This window comes from Cryptomeria japonica, unplaced genomic scaffold (assembly GCF_030272615.1).
Source record: "Cryptomeria japonica unplaced genomic scaffold, Sugi_1.0 HiC_scaffold_325, whole genome shotgun sequence".
Classification (NCBI taxonomy): domain Eukaryota; kingdom Viridiplantae; phylum Streptophyta; class Pinopsida; order Cupressales; family Cupressaceae; genus Cryptomeria; species Cryptomeria japonica.
Genome location: NW_026729147.1, coordinates 27,501 through 45,276, shown reverse-complemented (window position 1 = coordinate 45,276; position 17,776 = coordinate 27,501). Strand labels below are relative to the sequence as shown.

The 17,776-nt window shown below is 60.0% G+C and overlaps 1 non-coding gene across 1 annotated transcript; it reads left to right on the top strand.

Annotated features, from left to right (window-relative positions):
* Window positions 1-8,207: 8,207 nt before the first annotated feature.
* On the top strand, window positions 8,208-8,326 carry LOC131870402 (5S ribosomal RNA). Its single transcript, XR_009368713.1, has one exon. It is a non-coding gene; the product is annotated as a 5S ribosomal RNA (ribosomal RNA).
* The last annotated feature ends 9,450 nt before the right edge of the window (window positions 8,327-17,776 follow it).

Here is a 17,776-nt window from a genome sequence, read left to right as displayed (position 1 = left end):
GCCTCGGAATGGTCCAAGCATCGAACGCGCTTGGGGCGACTACCAGTGACAACCCCTTATCCCGCGACGCGTCCGATACACAGATAGTTCCGAGGCGGCCGAGGAGCCTCACCGCATAGCAATCGGGGTGCGAGGCGAGGGATGCGGCGAGAAGGACCCAACGGCTAGACGGAAGAGGCTTCAGGGCCGCCTCGGAATGGTCCAAGCATCGGACGCGCTTGGGGCGACTACCAGTGACAACCCCTTATCCCGCGACGCGTCCGATACACAGATAGTTCCGAGGCGGCCGAGGAGCCTCACCGCATAGCAATCGGGGTGTGAGGCGAGGGATGCGGCGAGAAGGACCCAACGGCTAGACGGAAGAGGCTTCAGGGCCGCCTCGGAATGGTCCAAGCATCGGACGCGCTTGGGGCGACTACCAATGACAACCCCTTATCCCGCGACGCGTCCGATACACAGATAGTTCCGAGGCGGCCGAGGAGCCTCACCGCATAGCAATCGGGGTGCGAGGCGAGGGATGCGGCGAGAAGGACCCAACGGCTAGACGGAAGAGGCTTCAGGGCCGCCTCGGAATGGTCCAAGCATCGGACGCGCTTGGGGCGACTACCAGTGACAACCCCTTATCCCGCGACGCGTCCGATACACAGATAGTTCCGAGGCGGCCGAGGAGCCTCACCGCATAGCAATCGGGGTGCGAGGCGAGGGATGCGGCGAGAAGGACCCAACGGCTAGACGGAAGAGGCTTCAGGGCCGCCTCGGAATGGTCCAAGCATCGGACGCGCTTGGGGCGACTACCGTTGCCAACCCCTTATCCCGCGATGCGTCTGATACACAGATAGTTCCGAGGCGGCCGAGGAGCCTCACCGCATAGCAATCGGGTTGCGAGGCAGATTATTGGGAAGGGAACCCCCTGGGATGCGGCTCAAGCAGTGCCCAAAGGGACTGGAATGCGGAATCACATCGAGAGACCCAAATGCTATACGAGGGCTCAAATCGAATTATCGATTTGGCCACGACATGGACGCATCGGAACGACTACCTTTGCCGAACCACTCGCAATTGCATCCATACCGAAACCAATAGACATTTCCGTTAGAGCCCTCGCATAGCATTCGGGAATCTCGCATGCCCCTCTAAATCGACCAATGCTGGCGCTCAATGAAAATCCGAGCGCTACCACCGTTCGAGCGCCAGCATTGGTCGAGTTAGAGGGGCACGGGGGAGAATGCTCCAGTCAACACCTCCCCTATATAAGTTATTTGTCCGATTCTCGCACAACCGTAGTCTGCCTCGTCGAATCAAACAACGGTCCCAGATTCCGACTTCCGTTCCGTAGAGACCCAAAAGCTAGATGGAGGCTCGCAAGAAAGAGAGTCGGCGCATAGCAATCGGGTTTCTCGAACGTTTAGGGACCGAGCTCACTTGCGGATAGGGCAAAATCCGCCAAGCAACCCAAAAGCTAGACGGGGGCTCGAATCGAATCGCCTAGGCGGCCACAACAACGACGTGTTGGATCGACTACCAGTGCCAAACCATTCAGCAAGACTAGTCTGTGTCGAGGCCGGATAGAGATTCTCAGAGAGCGCCCGCATAGCATTTAGGAGACCTGCCGCGTCCCTCACACTCGACAAATGGTGGTGCACGTTTATAAATCCGAGCGATCCCAACCCTTTCAAGCACCAACATCGGTCGAGATAGAGGGGCACGGAGGGGGCTGCGTGAGACAACACAGTCCCCTATATAAGTTATTTGTCCGATTCTCACACATCCGAAGAATGGTCATCAAATCGGACAACAGCCCAAACTTCCGACTTCCGTCCCAGAAAGCCCAAGAGCTATCTAAAACGTTCATGGCCGGAACTCGATCGCGGCTATACCAGTCCGCCAAGCAACCCAAAAGCTAGACTGGAGCTCTAGTCGAATCACCTCTGTGGCCATTGCAAGGACGTGTTGGAGCGACTACCATTGCCGAACCATTCCGCAGGTCGAGTCCATACCAAGGCCGCATAGAGATTCACGATGAGCTCCTGCATAGCAATCAGGAGACTTGCCGTGTCCATCACAATCGATAAATCCTGGTGCAAGATTTTTGCATCCGAGCGCTCCAACCAGTCGAGCACCAGCATCAATCGACATAAACGGGCACGGGGGGAGGATGCTCGAGAACACTACCTCCCCTATATAAGTTATTTGTCCGATTCTCAAGCAGCCGAAGTCTGGTCATCGAATCGGGTCAAAGACCACAACTTCCGACTTTACCCACAATGCAAGTCATCGAATCGAACATCGGCCCCCGAGTCGGACTCCATGCGTATGTCAGGTCATCGGACCCAAATTCCGCCTTCCTGCGCATGGCGGGCCATCAATATCAACTCGGTCATCGGACCCAAACTCCGCCTTTTTGCGTATGGCACGCCTTCAAATCGGTCATCGGACCCAAATTCCGCCTTCCTGTGCATGGCGGGCCATCAACATCAACTCGGTCATCGGACCCAAATTCCGCCTTTCTGCGCATGGCACGCCATCAACTCGGTCATCGGACCCAAATTCCGCCTTCCTGCGCATGGCAGGTCATCGGACACAAATTCAGACCTCGCCAATATGCCTACGTATCGAATCGGTCATCGGACCCAACTTCCGACTTCATCCATACTGTAGGGTCTTTGAGGTTGGCGCGGTGCGCTCAACCCAGGGAGTCGACCCATCGAAGCATACACCTCCCCTATATAAGCTATTTGTCCGATTCCCACACCTGTGTAGTTTGCACCTCTGACCAGGACATCGACCCCAACTTCCGAACTCGACTGCAACGACGGCACCAGCGCCTTGGTGCGCACCTTGCGACGCACAGTCCCAACATTCGCCTTCCTGCACATGGCAGGTCATCGGACCCAAATTCCGACCTCGCGAGTATGCCTACATATCGAATCGGTCATCGGACCCAACTTCCGACTTCATCCATACCGTAGGGTCTTTGAGGTTGGCGCGGTGCGCTCAACCCGGGGAGTCGACCCAACGAAGCATACACCTCCCCTATATAAGCTATTTGTCCGATTCCCACACCTGTGTAGTTTGCACCTCCGATCAAGACATCGACCCCAACTTCCGAACTCGCCTCCAACGACCGAACCAGCGCCTTGGTGCGCACCTTGCAACGCACAGTGCCAACATTCGCCTTCCTGCACGTGGCAGGTCATCGGACCCAAATTCCGACCTCGCGAGTATGCCTACATATCGAATCGGTCATCGGACCCAACTTCCGACTTCATCCATACCGTAGGGTCTTTGAGGTTGGCGCGGTGCGCTCAACCCGGGGAGTCGACCCAACGAAGCATACACCTCCCCTATATAAGCTATTTGTCCGATTCCCACACCTGTGTAGCTTGCACCTCCGATCAGGACATCGACCCCAACTTCCGAACTCGACTAAAAAGACCGCACCAGCGCCTTGGTGTGCACCTTGCAACGCACAGTGTCAACATTCGCCTTCCTGCACATGGCAGGTCATCGGACCCAAATTCCGACCTCATGAGCATACCTACTAATCGAATCGGTCATCGGACCCAACTTCCGACTTCATCCATACCGTAGGGTCTTTGAGGTTGGCGCGGTGCGCTCAACCTGGGGAGTCGACCCATCGAAGCATACACCTCCCCTATATAAGCTATTTGTCCGATTCCGACACCTGTGTAGTTTGCACCTCCGCTCAGGACATCGACCCCAACTTCCGAACTCGCCTGCAACGACCGAACCAGCGCCTTGGTGCGCACCAAAAGTGCGCACTTTTGGAGGGCACTTTTGTGCGCTCCAAAGGTGCGCACTTTTGGAGGGCACTTTTCTGCGCTCCAAAGGTGCGCACTTTTGGAGGGCACTTTTTGGAGGGCACTTTTCTGCGCTCCAAAGGTGCGCACTTTTGGAGGGCACTTTTTGGAGGGCACTTTTCTGCGCTCCAAAGGTGCGCACTTTTGGAGGGCACTTTTTGGAGGGCACTTTTCTGCGCTCCAAAGGTGCGCACTTTTGGAGGGCACTTTTTGGAGGGCACTTTTCTGCGCTCCAAAGGTGCGCACTTTTGGAGGGCACTTTTTGGAGGGCACTTTTCTGCGCTCCAAAGGTGCGCACTTTTGGAGGGCACTTTTTGGAGGGCACTTTTCTGCGCTCCAAAGGTGCGCACTTTTGGAGGGCACTTTTTGGAGGGCACTTTTCTGCGCTCCAAAGGTGCGCACTTTTGGAGGGCACTTTTTGGAGGGCACTTTTCTGCGCTCCAAAGGTGCGCACTTTTGGAGGGCACTTTTTGGAGGGCACTTTTCTGCGCTCCAAAGGTGCGCACTTTTGGAGGGCACTTTTTGGAGGGCACTTTTCTGCGCTCCAAAGGTGCGCACTTTTGGAGGGCACTTTTTGGAGGGCACTTTTCTGCGCTCCAAAGGTGCGCACTTTTGGAGGGCACTTTTGTGCACTCCAAAGGTGCGCACTTTTGGAGGGCACTTTTCCTGTGCTCCAAAGGTGCACACCTAGGTGAGCACCTTCGACCACACCTTGTAGCACACCAAACTCTGACTTTCGACTTCATCCGCAATGCAGGGTCTTTGAGGTTGGCGCAATGCGCACAACCAGGGGAGTCGACCCATCAAACCCAACACCTCCCCTATATAAGCTATTTGTCTGATTCTCATACATGCGTAGCCTGCAGGAGCAATTAGGACATCGACCCCAACTTTCGGCTTCTAAACGAAAACAAGGTCTTTGAGGTTGGTGTAATGCGAACAACTAGGGGAGTCAACCCATCAAACCCAACACCTCCCCTATATAAGCTATTTGTCTGATTCTCATACATGTGTAGTCTACAGGAGCAATTAGGACATCGACCCCAACTTTTGACTTCTTAACGAAAACAAGGTCTTTGAGGTTGACGTAATGCGCACAACCAGGGGAGTCGACCCATCAAACCCAACACCTCCCCTATATAAGCTATTTGTCCGATTCTCATACATGTGTAGCCTGCAGGAGCCATTAGGACATTGACCCCAACTTTTGACTTCTTAACGAAAACAAGGTCTTTGAGGTTGGCGTAATGCGCACAACCAAGGGAGTTGACCCATCAAACCCAACACCTCCCCTATATAAGCTATTTGTCTGATTCTCATACATGTGTAGCCTGCAACAACGATTAGGACATCCACCCCAACTTCTGAATTCGTCTGCGTTGACCGCACCAAAGGTGCACGCCTTGGTGCTCACCAAAATCCGACTTCCGACTTCTTCTGCTATGCGGGGTCTTTGAGGTTGGCGCAGTGCGCACAACCAGGGGAGTCAACCCACCGAATGCAACACCTCCCCTATATAAGCTATTTGTCTGATTCTCATACATGCGTAGACTGCAGCAATGATTAGGACATCCACCCCAACTTTTGACTTCTTAAACAAGACAGGGTCTTTGAAGTTGGTGCAGTGCACACAACCAGGGGAGTCGACCCATCAAACGCAACACCTCCCCTATATAAAGCTATTTGTCCGATTCTCATACGTGTAGTCTGCAGCAGCGATTAGGACATCGACCCCAACTTCCGAATTCGTTTGCATTGACCGCACCAAAGGTGCACGCCTTGGTGTGCACCCTGGAGTGCACTTTGGTGCTCACCTCGGTGCACACTTTGGTGTGCACCTCGGTGTGCACCAAAGGTGCGCACCTTGGAGCGCACCAAAGGTGTACACTTTGGAGCGCACCACATAGGGTCTTTGAGAGGTTGGCGCAGTGCGCACACCAAGGTGGGTGTTGAGGTGCGTGCCGAGGTGGGTGGGTGCTAGGGTGCGCTCCATGGTGGGTGCCAGGGTGGGTGCGTGCTAGGGTGGATTCCAAAGAGGGTCATAGGGTGGGTGCCAAGGTGGGTTGGTGATATAGTGGGTTCAAAGGTGGGTACTAGGGTGGGTTCCAAGGTGGGTCACAAGTTGGGTGCCAGGATGCGTGGGTGTTAGGTTGGGTGCCAAGGTGGGCTCCTGCGTGGGTGGGTGCTAGGGTGGGTTTCAAGGTGGACGCGAGGGCGGGTGCCAAGGTGGGTAACAAGTTGGGTGTTAGGATGGGTGAGTGCTAGAGTGGGTGCCAAGGTGGGTGGGTGCTAAGGTGGATGCCAAGGTGGTTCACAGGGTGGGTGGGTTCTAGGGTGAGTTCCAAGGTGGGTCACAGGTTCAGTGCTAGGGTGGGTGTCAAGGCGGGTGTCGAGGTGCCTGGGTGCTAGGGTGTGGATGCCAATGTGGGTCATAGGGTGGGTACTAGGGTGGGCTGCAATGTGGGTGCCAAGGTGGGTAACATGCTCGGTGGGTTCTAAATTGGGTGCCAGGGTGGGTGTGCACCCACCTTGCCCGAGGTGGGTGCCAAGGTGCCAGTGTGGGTGGGTGCTAAGGTGGATGCCAAGGTGGGTGAGAAGGTGGGTGATAGGTTGAGTGGTAGGATGGGTGGGTGCCAAGATGGGTCACAGGGTGGGTGCAAGGGTGGGTAGGTGCTAGGGTTGGTGTCAGGGTGGGTGGGTGCTAGGTTGGGTTCCAAGGTGGGTGCGAGGGTGAGTGTCAAGGTGGGTCACAGGTTAGGTGCTAGGATGGGTGAGTGCTAGGGTGCAAAGGTGCCAGGGTGGGTGCTAGGATGGGTCGATGCTAGGGTGAGTGGCAAGGTGGGTCCACAAGTGTCAAGGTGGGTGCCGAGGTGGGTGCCAAGTCGGCGACTGCTATGGTGGATGCCAAGGTGGGTCACGGGGTGGGTGCCAAGTTGCTAGGTTGGGTTCCAAGGTGGGTGCCAACGTGGGTGCTAGGGTGCGTGGGTTAAAGGGTGTGTCACAACGTGGGTGCCAGGATGGGTGCGCACCCACACTGGCCAAGACGGGTGCGGGTGCAAGGTTGGGTTCCAAGCCCGGTCACAGGCTGGGTGCTAGGATGGGTGGGTGCCAAGGTGGGCACCAGGGTGGGTGCACCCACCCTGGCCAAGGTGGGTCACGGGGTGGGTCCTAGGGTGGGTAACGGGGTGGGTACTAAGGTGCGTGCCAAGGTGGGTCATAGGGTGGGTGCCAAGGTGGGCACCAGGGTGGGTGTGCACCAACCCTAGCCAGGGTAGGTCACGGGGTGGTTGTCGGGGTGGGCGTCAAGGAGCCAAGGTGGGTGGCAAGTAGCCAAGTTGCGTGCCAAGGTGGGTGTCGGGGTGGGTGCCAAGGATCCAAGGTGGGTGCCAAGGAACCAAGGTGGGTGTCTGGGTGGGTGCCGAGGTGGGAGCCAGGGTGGGTCCCAAGGTGAGTGCAAAGGTGGGTGCCAGGGTCAAGGTGAGTGCCAATGTGGGTTCCAAGGTGCCAGGGTCAGGGTGAGTGCCAATGTGGGTTCAAAGGTGCTAAGTTGGGTGCGAGGTTGGGTGCGAGGGTGGGTGGGTGCCAAGGTGTGCTAGGTGGAAGCCCGGGTGGGTCGGCATCCCATGGGTGTCGAGTTGGGTGCCTGATGGGTGCTTCTTGTCAAGTTTTAGTCGTCGGGACTCATTTCGAGCCTTAGAGGTCGTTTCTTGTCCGGTTGCCCTGTCTTCGACCTGGGAACCCAATTTTGGTCCTCGGGTCCCATTTTTTTTTGTCTCGCATCCCACTTTTGGCCTGTGGCCTTTTCGGGGTCGATTCTCGTTTTGGGCATCAGAGCATGTTTCTTCTCCTAAAACCCAATATTTGTTTATTAAGTCTCGGAACACATTTTTGTTCTCGTGGACCCATCATGGGTCTTGGAACGCATTTGTGGTCCTTGGGTCCCATTTTGCATCCCGAAACTTGTGTTTTGGTGCTTGATCCCTATTTTGGGTGCCCACCTTGCACCAAGTGCGCACCCGGGGCAAACCGAGCGCCTTGGTGCACCGGGGCAAGATCGAGCGTGCACCCGAGGCGCCCCGAACATGCACCAAGGTGCACTCGGCCCACATGTGAGCGCAGGTCGTTGCGCCCGAGGTGGTGTGTGGGCACCGCGTTGCAGACGGGACACTGCACGCACACGACGCCCCCTCCAGGTGCACGCACGTAGGCCGGGCCGGGTGCACACCCGACGCCCTAGCAAGGTGCGCGCACCCGGGCAGGGCTCACACTTGGCGAACGGGGCGCACTTCGCGAGGGAGGGTGTGCACCTCGACGGGGGTGGGTGGCCGGGGTGGATTCGCACGTGGGTCGCGGTTTGCTAAGTACACACTGCGACAAGCTCATAACGGGTGCGATCATACCAGCGTTAGTGCACCGGATCCCATCAGAACTCCGCAGTTAAGCGCGCTTGGGCCGGAGTAGTACTGGGATGGGTGACCTCCCGGGAAGTCCCGGTGTTGCACCCTTTTTTAGTTTTTCGCCGGGCGTCGCAATGCTATTTGAATAAACCTTTTGCCCGTTTGCGTTCTCGTCGGGGCCGGGCCGGGCCGGGGTGCGCTGCCCGCACTACCGCGCGCGCGGGGGCGACACCGAGCGCGCACCCGAGGCGCCCCGAGCACACAGGCCACGGTGCAACCCGGGCGTTGTGCGCGCACCCCGGTGCGCCCGAGGTGCTGCGCGCGCACCCAGGTGAAATCGGTGTGCACCTCGGCCAGTGCGCGCTCGGTCGAGTCGCGCACGTTGGCCAAGGTGCACGGTGATGTTTCTTACTCTAAGGTTCCGCACCAGACGCCCGGGACAGGTGAGCGAAGCTGGGCGGGGCCGGGTGCGCGGCCGGGGCAGGTGCACGCAGCTGGAGAGAGCTTTGGAGCACACTTCGGAGCGCACCAATGATGCGCTCCATTCAAAAGTTTCCTGAAAAGGCAAAAAAAGTTGAGATTATAGAATTTCCCACTTGAGAGATTGTAAAAAAAAAAAATTTAAAATGAAGGAAACGCGGGTGCCAAGGTGTGCGCAGCCCAGCCAAGGTGTGCGCACCAAGGCGCCCACCCTGGCGAAGGTGCACGCAAGGTGCGCACCCGAGGCAAACCGGACAATTAACCCAACTTTCGACTTCGCGCGCACCTTGGAGCGCACTTCGGAGCGCTCCTTGGTGCGCACCAATCTTGGGCACCTCGGAGTGCACCATGGCGCCCACCAAGGTGCGCACCCGGGGCAAACCGAGCTCCGACTTCGTGCGCACCTTGGAGCGCACGAAAGGTGCGCACCATGGCGCCCACCAAGGTGCGCAGCCCAGCCAAGGCGTGCGCATCAAGGTGCGCACCCTGGCGAAGGTGCGCACCCGGGGCAAACCGAGCTCCGACTTCGTGCGCACCTTGGAGCGCACAAAAGGTGCGCAACCCAGCCAAGGTGTGCGCACCCCGGTCAAACCGAGCTCCGAATCGTGCGCACCAGAGGTGCACGCCATCGTGCGCACCTTGGAGCACACTTCGGAGCCCTCCTTGGTGCGCGCCGATGTTGCGCACCTCGGAGCGCACCCGGGGAAAACAATGCAATTAACCCGACTTTCGACTTCGTGGGCACCTCGGAGCGCTCTCGGGTTCGCACCTCGGAGCACACCGAGGTGCGCACCTTTGATGCGCTGCCTTCACCAATTTCCAGAAAAGGCAAGAAAACATTGAGAAGGTGTGCGCACCGAGGTGCCCACCCTGGCGAAGGTGCACGCGAGGTGCGCACCCGGGGCAAACCGGGCTCCGACTTCGTGCACGCCGCACCTTGGAGCACACTTCGGAGCGCTCCTTGGTGCGCACCAGGGCGCGCAACCCAGCCGAGGTGCCCACCCCGGCGAAGGTGCACGCGAGGTGCGCACCCGGGGCAAACCGGGCTCCGACTTCGTGCACGCCATGGTGCCCACCGCGGCGAAGGTGCACGCGAGGTGCGCACCCGGGGCAAACCGGGCTCCGACTTCGTGCACGCCGCACCTTGGAGCACACTTCGGAGCGCTCCTTGGTGCGCACCATGGTGCCCACCAGGGCGCGCAACCCCGCCGAAGGTGCACGCGAGGTGCGCACCCGGGGCAAACCGGGCTCCGACTTCGTGCACGCCGCACCTTGGAGCACACTTCGGAGCGCTCCTTGGTGCGCACCATGGTGCCCACCAGGGCGCGCAACCCCGCCGAAGGTGCACGCGAGGTGCGCACCCGGGGCAAACCGGGCTCCGACTTCGTGCACGCCATGGTGCGCACCGCGGCGAAGGTGCGCACCCGGGGCAAACCGGGCTCCGACTTCGTGCACGCCGCACCTTGGAGCACACTTCGGAGCGCTCCTTGGTGCGCACCAGGGCGCGCAACCCAGCCGAGGTGCCCACCCCGGCGAAGGTGCACGCGAGGTGCGTACCCGGGGCAAACCGGGCTCCGACTTCGTGCACGCCGCACCTTGGAGCACACTTCGGAGCGCTCCTTGGTGCGCACCATGGTGCCCACCAGGCCGCGCAACCCAGCCAAGGTGTGCGCACCAAGGTGCACGCGAGGTGCGCACCCGGGGCAAACCGGGGTCCGACTTCGTGCACGCCGCACCTTGGAGCACACATCGGGGCGCTCCCGGGTTCGCACCGGCGTTGCGCACCGTGGTGGGCACCTCGGAGCACACCAAGGTGGGCAGCGAGGTGCGCACCTTTGATGCGATGCCTTCACTAATTTCCATAAAAGGCAAAAAAAAAACGAGATTTTAAAATTTCCGTTTTGAAAGATAGTGAGAAAAAGGGAATGCTGGTGCCATCTTGAGCCCGCCCTGGTGCGCAGCCCAGCCAAGGTGTGCGCACCAAGGTGCCCACCCTGGCGAAGGTGCGCGCCCGGGCAATTAACCCAACTTCCAACTTCGCGCGCGCCAGGGTGGGAGCGCACCCAACAACCGGGCCTGGGAAGAGCCAATGCGAGAAACCCCACCAAACGCTCTGACAAAAAAAGAGGGGGCGCTCCAGTAACCCCGCTTCGGAGCGCACCCTGGGCAAACCCAGCCAAGGTGCCCACCCCGGCCAAGGTGCAGGCGAGGTGCGCACCCGGGGCAAACCGGGCTCCGACAACGTGCACGCCGCACCTTGGAGCACACTTCGTAGCGCTCCCGGGTGCGCACCTCAGAGCACACCAAGGTGGGCAGCGAGGTGCGCACCTTTGATGCGCTGCCTTCACTAATTTCCAGAAAAGGCAAAAAAAAAAGGAGATTTTAAAATTTCCGTTTTGAAAGATAGTGAAAAAAACGGAACGCGCGTGCCATCTTGAGCCCGCCCTGGTGCGCAGCCCAGGTAAGGTGCCCACCCTGGCAAAGGTGCGCACCCGGGCAATTAACCCTACTTCCGACTTCGTGCGCGCCAGGGTGGCAACCGGGCCTCGGAAGAGCCAATGCGAGAAACCCCACCAAACGCTCCGACAAAAAAAGAGGCGGCGCTCCAATAACCCCGCTTCGGAGCGCAGCCGGGGCAAACCCAGCCAAGGTGCCCACCCCGACGAAGGTGCACGCGAGGTGCGCACCCGGGGCAAACCGGGCTCCGACAACGTGCACGCAGCACCTTGGAGCACACTTCGAAGCACTCCCGGGTGCCCACCGGCGTTGCGCACCGTGGTGGGCAGCGAGGTGCGCACCTTTGATGCGCTGCCTTCACTAATTTCCAGAAAAAGGCAAAAAAAAATGAGATTTTAAAATTTCCGTTTTGAAAGATAGTGAAAAAAAAGGAACGCGGGTGCCATCTTGAGCCCGCCCTGGTGCGCAGCCCAGGCAAGGCATGCGCACCAAGGTGCCCACCCGAGGTGCACACCCGGGGCAAACCGGGCTCCGACTTCGTGCAGGCCGCACCTTGGAGCACACTTCGGAGCGCTCCTTGGTGCGCACCATGGTGCCCACCAGGGCGCGCAACCCAGCCAAGGTCTGCACACCAAGGTGCCCACCCCGGCGAAGGTGCACGCGAGGTGCGCACCCGGGGCAAACCGGGCTCCGACTTCGTGCACGCCATGGTGCCCACCGCGGCGAAGGTGCACGCGAGGTGCGCACCCGGGGCAAACCGGGCTCCGACTTCGTGCACGCCGCACCTTGGAGCACACTTCGGAGCGCTCCTTGGTGCGCACCATGGTGCCCACCAGGGCGCGCAACCCAGCCAAGGTGTGCGCACCAAGGTGCACGCGAGGTGCGCACCCGGGGCAAACCGGGGTCCGACTTCGTGCACGCCGCACCTTGGAGCACACATCGGAGCGCTCCCAGGTTCGCACCAGCGTTGCGCACCTTTGATGCGCTGCCTTCACTAATTTCCAGAAAAGGCAAAAAAAAACGATATTTTAAAATTTCCGTTCTGAAAGATAGTGAAAAAAACGGAACGCGGGTGCCATCTTGAGCCCTTCCTGGTGCGCAGCCCAGGCAAGTTGTGCGCACCAAGGTGCCCACCCTGGCGGAGGTGCGCGCCCGGGGCAAACCGGGCTCCGACTTCGTGCACTGCATGGTGCCCACCAAGGCGCGCAACCCAGCCAAGGTGCCCACCGCAGCGAAGGTGCACGCGAGGTGCACACCCGGGGCAAACCGGGCTCCGACTTCGTGCACGCCGCACCTTGGAGCACACTTCAGAGCGCTCCTTGGTGCGCACCAGGGCGCGCAACCCAGCCGAGGTGCCCACCCCGGCGAAGGTGCACGCGAGGTGCGCACCCGGGGCAAACCGGGCTCCGACTTCGTGCACGCCATGGTGCCCACCGCGGCGAAGGTGCGCACCCGGGGCAAACCGGGCTCCGACTTCGTGCACGCCGCACCTTGGAGCACACTTCGGAGCGCTCCTTGGTGCGCACCATGGTGCCCACCAGGCCGCGCAACCCAGCCAAGGTGTGCGCACCAAGGTGCACGCGAGGTGCGCACCCGGGGCAAACCGGGGTCCGACTTCGTGCACGCCGCACCTTGGAGCACACATCGGGGCGCTCCCGGGTTCGCACCGGCGTTGCGCACCGTGGTGGGCACCTCGGAGCACACCAAGGTGGGCAGCGAGGTGCGCACCTTTGATGCGATGCCTTCACTAATTTCCATAAAAGGCAAAAAAAAAACGAGATTTTAAAATTTCCGTTTTGAAAGATAGTGAGAAAAAGGGAATGCTGGTGCCATCTTGAGCCCGCCCTGGTGCGCAGCCCAGCCAAGGTTTGCGCACCAAGGTGCCCACCCTGGCGAAGGTGCGCGCCCGGGCAATTAACCCAACTTCCAACTTCGCGCGCGCCAGGGTGGGAGCGCACCCAACAACCGGGCCTGGGAAGAGCCAATGCGAGAAACCCCACCAAACTCTCTGACAAAAAAAGAGGGGGCGCTCCAGTAACCCCGCTTCGGAGCGCACCCTGGGCAAACCCAGCCAAGGTGCCCACCCCGGCCAAGGTGCAGGCGAGGTGCGCACCCGGGGCAAACCGGGCTCCGACAACGTGCACGCCGCACCTTGGAGCACACTTCGTAGCGCTCCCGGGTGCGCACCTCAGAGCACACCAAGGTGGGCAGCGAGGTGCGCACCTTTGATGCGCTGCCTTCACTAATTTCCAGAAAAGGCAAAAAAAAAAGGAGATTTTAAAATTTCCGTTTTGAAAGATAGTGAAAAAAACGGAACGCGCGTGCCATCTTGAGCCCGCCCTGGTGCGCAGCCCAGGTAAGGTGCCACCCTGGCAAAGGTGCGCACCCGGGCAATTAACCCTACTTCCGACTTCGTGCGCGCCAGGGTGGCAACCGGGCCTCGGAAGAGCCAATGCGAGAAACCCCACCAAACGCTCCGACAAAAAAAGAGGCGGCGCTCCAATAACCCCGCTTCGGAGCGCAGCCGGGGCAAACCAAGCCAAGGTGCCCACCCCGACGAAGGTGCACGCGAGGTGCGCACCCGGGGCAAACCGGGCTCCGACAACGTGCACGCAACACCTTGGAGCACACTTCGAAGCACTCCCGGGTGCCCACCGGCGTTGCGCACCGTGGTGGGCAGCGAGGTGCGCACCTTTGATGCGCTGCCTTCACTAATTTCCAGAAAAAGGCAAAAAAAAATGAGATTTTAAAATTTCCGTTTTGAAAGATAGTGAAAAAAAAGGAACGCGGGTGCCATCTTGAGCCCGCCCTGGTGCGCAGCCCAGGCAAGGCATGCGCACCAAGGTGCCCACCCGAGGTGCACACCCGGGGCAAACCGGGCTCCGACTTCGTGCAGGCCGCACCTTGGAGCACACTTCGGAGCGCTCCTTGGTGCGCACCATGGTGCCCACCAGGGCGCACCCGGGGCAAACCGGGCTCCGACTTTGTGCACGCCGCACCTTGGAGCACACATCGGAGCGCTCCCAGGTTCGCACCAGCGTTGCGCACCTTTGATGCGCTGCCTTCACTAATTTCCAGAAAAGGCAAAAAAAAACGATATTTTAAAATTTCCGTTCTGAAAGATAGTGAAAAAAACGGAACGCGGGTGCCATCTTGAGCCCTTCCTGGTGCGCAGCCCAGGCAAGTTGTGCGCACCAAGGTGCCCACCCTGGCGGAGGTGCGCGCCCGGGGCAAACCGGGCTCCGACTTCGTGCACTGCATGGTGCCCACCAAGGCGCGCAACCCAGCCAAGGTGCCCACCGCAGCGAAGGTGCACGCGAGGTGCGCACCCGAGGTGCACACCCGGGGAAAACCGGGCTCCGACTTCGTGCACGCCGCACCTTGGAGCACACTTCAGAGCGCTCCTTGGTACGCACCAGGGCGCGCAACCCAGCCAAGGTGCTCACCCCGGCGAAGGTGCACGCGAGGTGCGCACCCGGGGCAAACCGGGCTCGGACTTCGTGCACGCCGCACCTTGGAGCACACATCGGAGCGCTCCCGGGTTCGCACCAGCATTGCGCACCTTTGATGCGCTGCCTTCACTAATTTCCAGAAAAGGCAAAAAAAAGAAAAAAATGAGATTTTAAAATTTCCGTTTTGAAAGATAGTGAAAAAAACGGAACGCGGGTGCCATCTTGAGCCCGCCCTGGTGTGCAGCCCAGGCAAGTTGTGCGCACCAAGGCACCCACCCTGGCCAAGGTGGGTCACGGGGTGGGTCCTAGGGTGGGTAACGGGGTGGGTACTAAGGTGCGTGCCAAGGTGGGTCATAGGGTGGGTGCCAAGGTGGGCACCAGGGTGGGTGTGCACCAACCCTAGCCAGGGTAGGTCACGGGGTGGTTGTCGGGGTGGGCGTCAAGGAGCCAAGATGGGTGGCAAGTAGCCAAGTTGCGTGCCAAGGTGGGTGTCGGGGTGGGTGCCAAGGATCCAAGGTGGGTGCCAAGGAACCAAGGTGGGTGTCTGGGTGGGTGCCGAGGTGGGAGCCAGGGTGGGTCCCAAGGTGAGTGCAAAGGTGGGTGCCAGGGTCAAGGTGAGTGCCAATGTGGGTTCCAAGGTGCCAGGGTCAGGGTGAGTGCCAATGTGGGTTCAAAGGTGCTAAGTTGGGTGCGAGGTTGGGTGCGAGGGTGGGTGGGTGCCAAGGTGTGCTAGGTGGAAGCCCGGGTGGGTCGGCATCCCATGGGTGTCGAGTTGGGTGCCTGATGGGTGCTTCTTGTCAAGTTTTAGTCGCCGGGACTCATTTCGAGCCTTAGAGGTCGTTTCTTGTCCGGTTGCCCTGTCTTCGACCTGGGAACCCAATTTTGGTCCTCGGGTCCCATTTTTTTTTGTCTCGCATCCCACTTTTGGCCTGTGGCCTTTTCGGGTTCGCACCGGCGTTGCGCACCGTGGTGGGCACCTCGGAGCACACCAAGGTGGGCAGCGAGGTGCGCACCTTTGATGCGATGCCTTCACTAATTTCCATAAAAGGCAAAAAAAAAACGAGATTTTAAAATTTCCGTTTTGAAAGATAGTGAGAAAAAGGGAATGCTGGTGCCATCTTGAGCCCGCCCTGGTGCGCAGCCCAGCCAAGGTGTGCGCACCAAGGTGCCCACCCTGGCGAAGGTGCGCGCCCGGGCAATTAACCCAACTTCCAACTTCGCGCGCGCCAGGGTGGGAGCGCACCCAACAACCGGGCCTGGGAAGAGCCAATGCGAGAAACCCCACCAAACGCTCTGACAAAAAAAGAGGGGGCGCTCCAGTAACCCCGCTTCGGAGCGCACCCTGGGCAAACCCAGCCAAGGTGCCCACCCCGGCCAAGGTGCAGGCGAGGTGCGCACCCGGGGCAAACCGGGCTCCGACAACGTGCACGCCGCACCTTGGAGCACACTTCGTAGCGCTCCCGGGTGCGCACCTCAGAGCACACCAAGGTGGGCAGCGAGGTGCGCACCTTTGATGCGCTGCCTTCACTAATTTCCAGAAAAGGCAAAAAAAAAAGGAGATTTTAAAATTTCCGTTTTGAAAGATAGTGAAAAAAACGGAACGCGCGTGCCATCTTGAGCCCGCCCTGGTGCGCAGCCCAGGTAAGGTGCCCACCCTGGCAAAGGTGCGCACCCGGGCAATTAACCCTACTTCCGACTTCGTGCGCGCCAGGGTGGCAACCGGGCCTCGGAAGAGCCAATGCGAGAAACCCCACCAAACGCTCCGACAAAAAAAGAGGCGGCGCTCCAATAACCCCGCTTCGGAGCGCAGCCGGGGCAAACCCAGCCAAGGTGCCCACCCCGACGAAGGTGCACGCGAGGTGCGCACCCGGGGCAAACCGGGCTCCGACAACGTGCACGCAGCACCTTGGAGCACACTTCGAAGCACTCCCGGGTGCCCACCGGCGTTGCGCACCGTGGTGGGCAGCGAGGTGCGCACCTTTGATGCGCTGCCTTCACTAATTTCCAGAAAAAGGCAAAAAAAAATGAGATTTTAAAATTTCCGTTTTGAAAGATAGTGAAAAAAAAGGAACGCGGGTGCCATCTTGAGCCCGCCCTGGTGCGCAGCCCAGGCAAGGCATGCGCACCAAGGTGCCCACCCGAGGTGCACACCCGGGGCAAACCGGGCTCCGACTTCGTGCAGGCCGCACCTTGGAGCACACTTCGGAGCGCTCCTTGGTGCGCACCATGGTGCCCACCAGGGCGCGCAACCCAGCCAAGGTCTGCACACCAAGGTGCCCACCCCGGCGAAGGTGCACGCGAGGTGCGCACCCGGGGCAAACCGGGCTCCGACTTCGTGCACGCCATGGTGCCCACCGCGGCGAAGGTGCACGCGAGGTGCGCACCCGGGGCAAACCGGGCTCCGACTTCGTGCACGCCGCACCTTGGAGCACACTTCGGAGCGCTCCTTGGTGCGCACCATGGTGCCCACCAGGGCGCGCAACCCAGCCAAGGTGTGCGCACCAAGGTGCACGCGAGGTGCGCACCCGGGGCAAACCGGGGTCCGACTTCGTGCACGCCGCACCTTGGAGCACACATCGGAGCGCTCCCAGGTTCGCACCAGCGTTGCGCACCTTTGATGCGCTGCCTTCACTAATTTCCAGAAAAGGCAAAAAAAAATGAGATTTTAAAATTTCCGTTCTGAAAGATAGTGAAAAAAACGGAACGCGGGTGCCATCTTGAGCCCTTCCTGGTGCGCAGCCCAGGCAAGTTGTGCGCACCAAGGTGCCCACCCTGGCGGAGGTGCGCGCCCGGGGCAATCCGGGCTCCGACTTCGTGCACTGCATGGTGCCCACCAAGGCGCGCAACCCAGCCAAGGTGCCCACCGCAGCGAAGGTGCACGCGAGGTGCGCACCCGAGGTGCACACCCGGGGCAAACCGGGCTCCGACTTCGTGCACGCCGCACCTTGGAGCACACTTCAGAGCGCTCCTTGGTGCGCACCAGGGCGCGCAACCCAACCAAGGTCTGCACACCAAGGTGCTCACCCCGGCGAAGGTGCACGCGAGGTGCGCACCCGGGGCAAACCGGGCTCGGACTTCGTGCACGCCGCACCTTGGAGCACACATCGGAGCGCTCCCGGGTTCGCACCAGCATTGCGCACCTTTGATGCGCTCCAATAACCCCACTTCG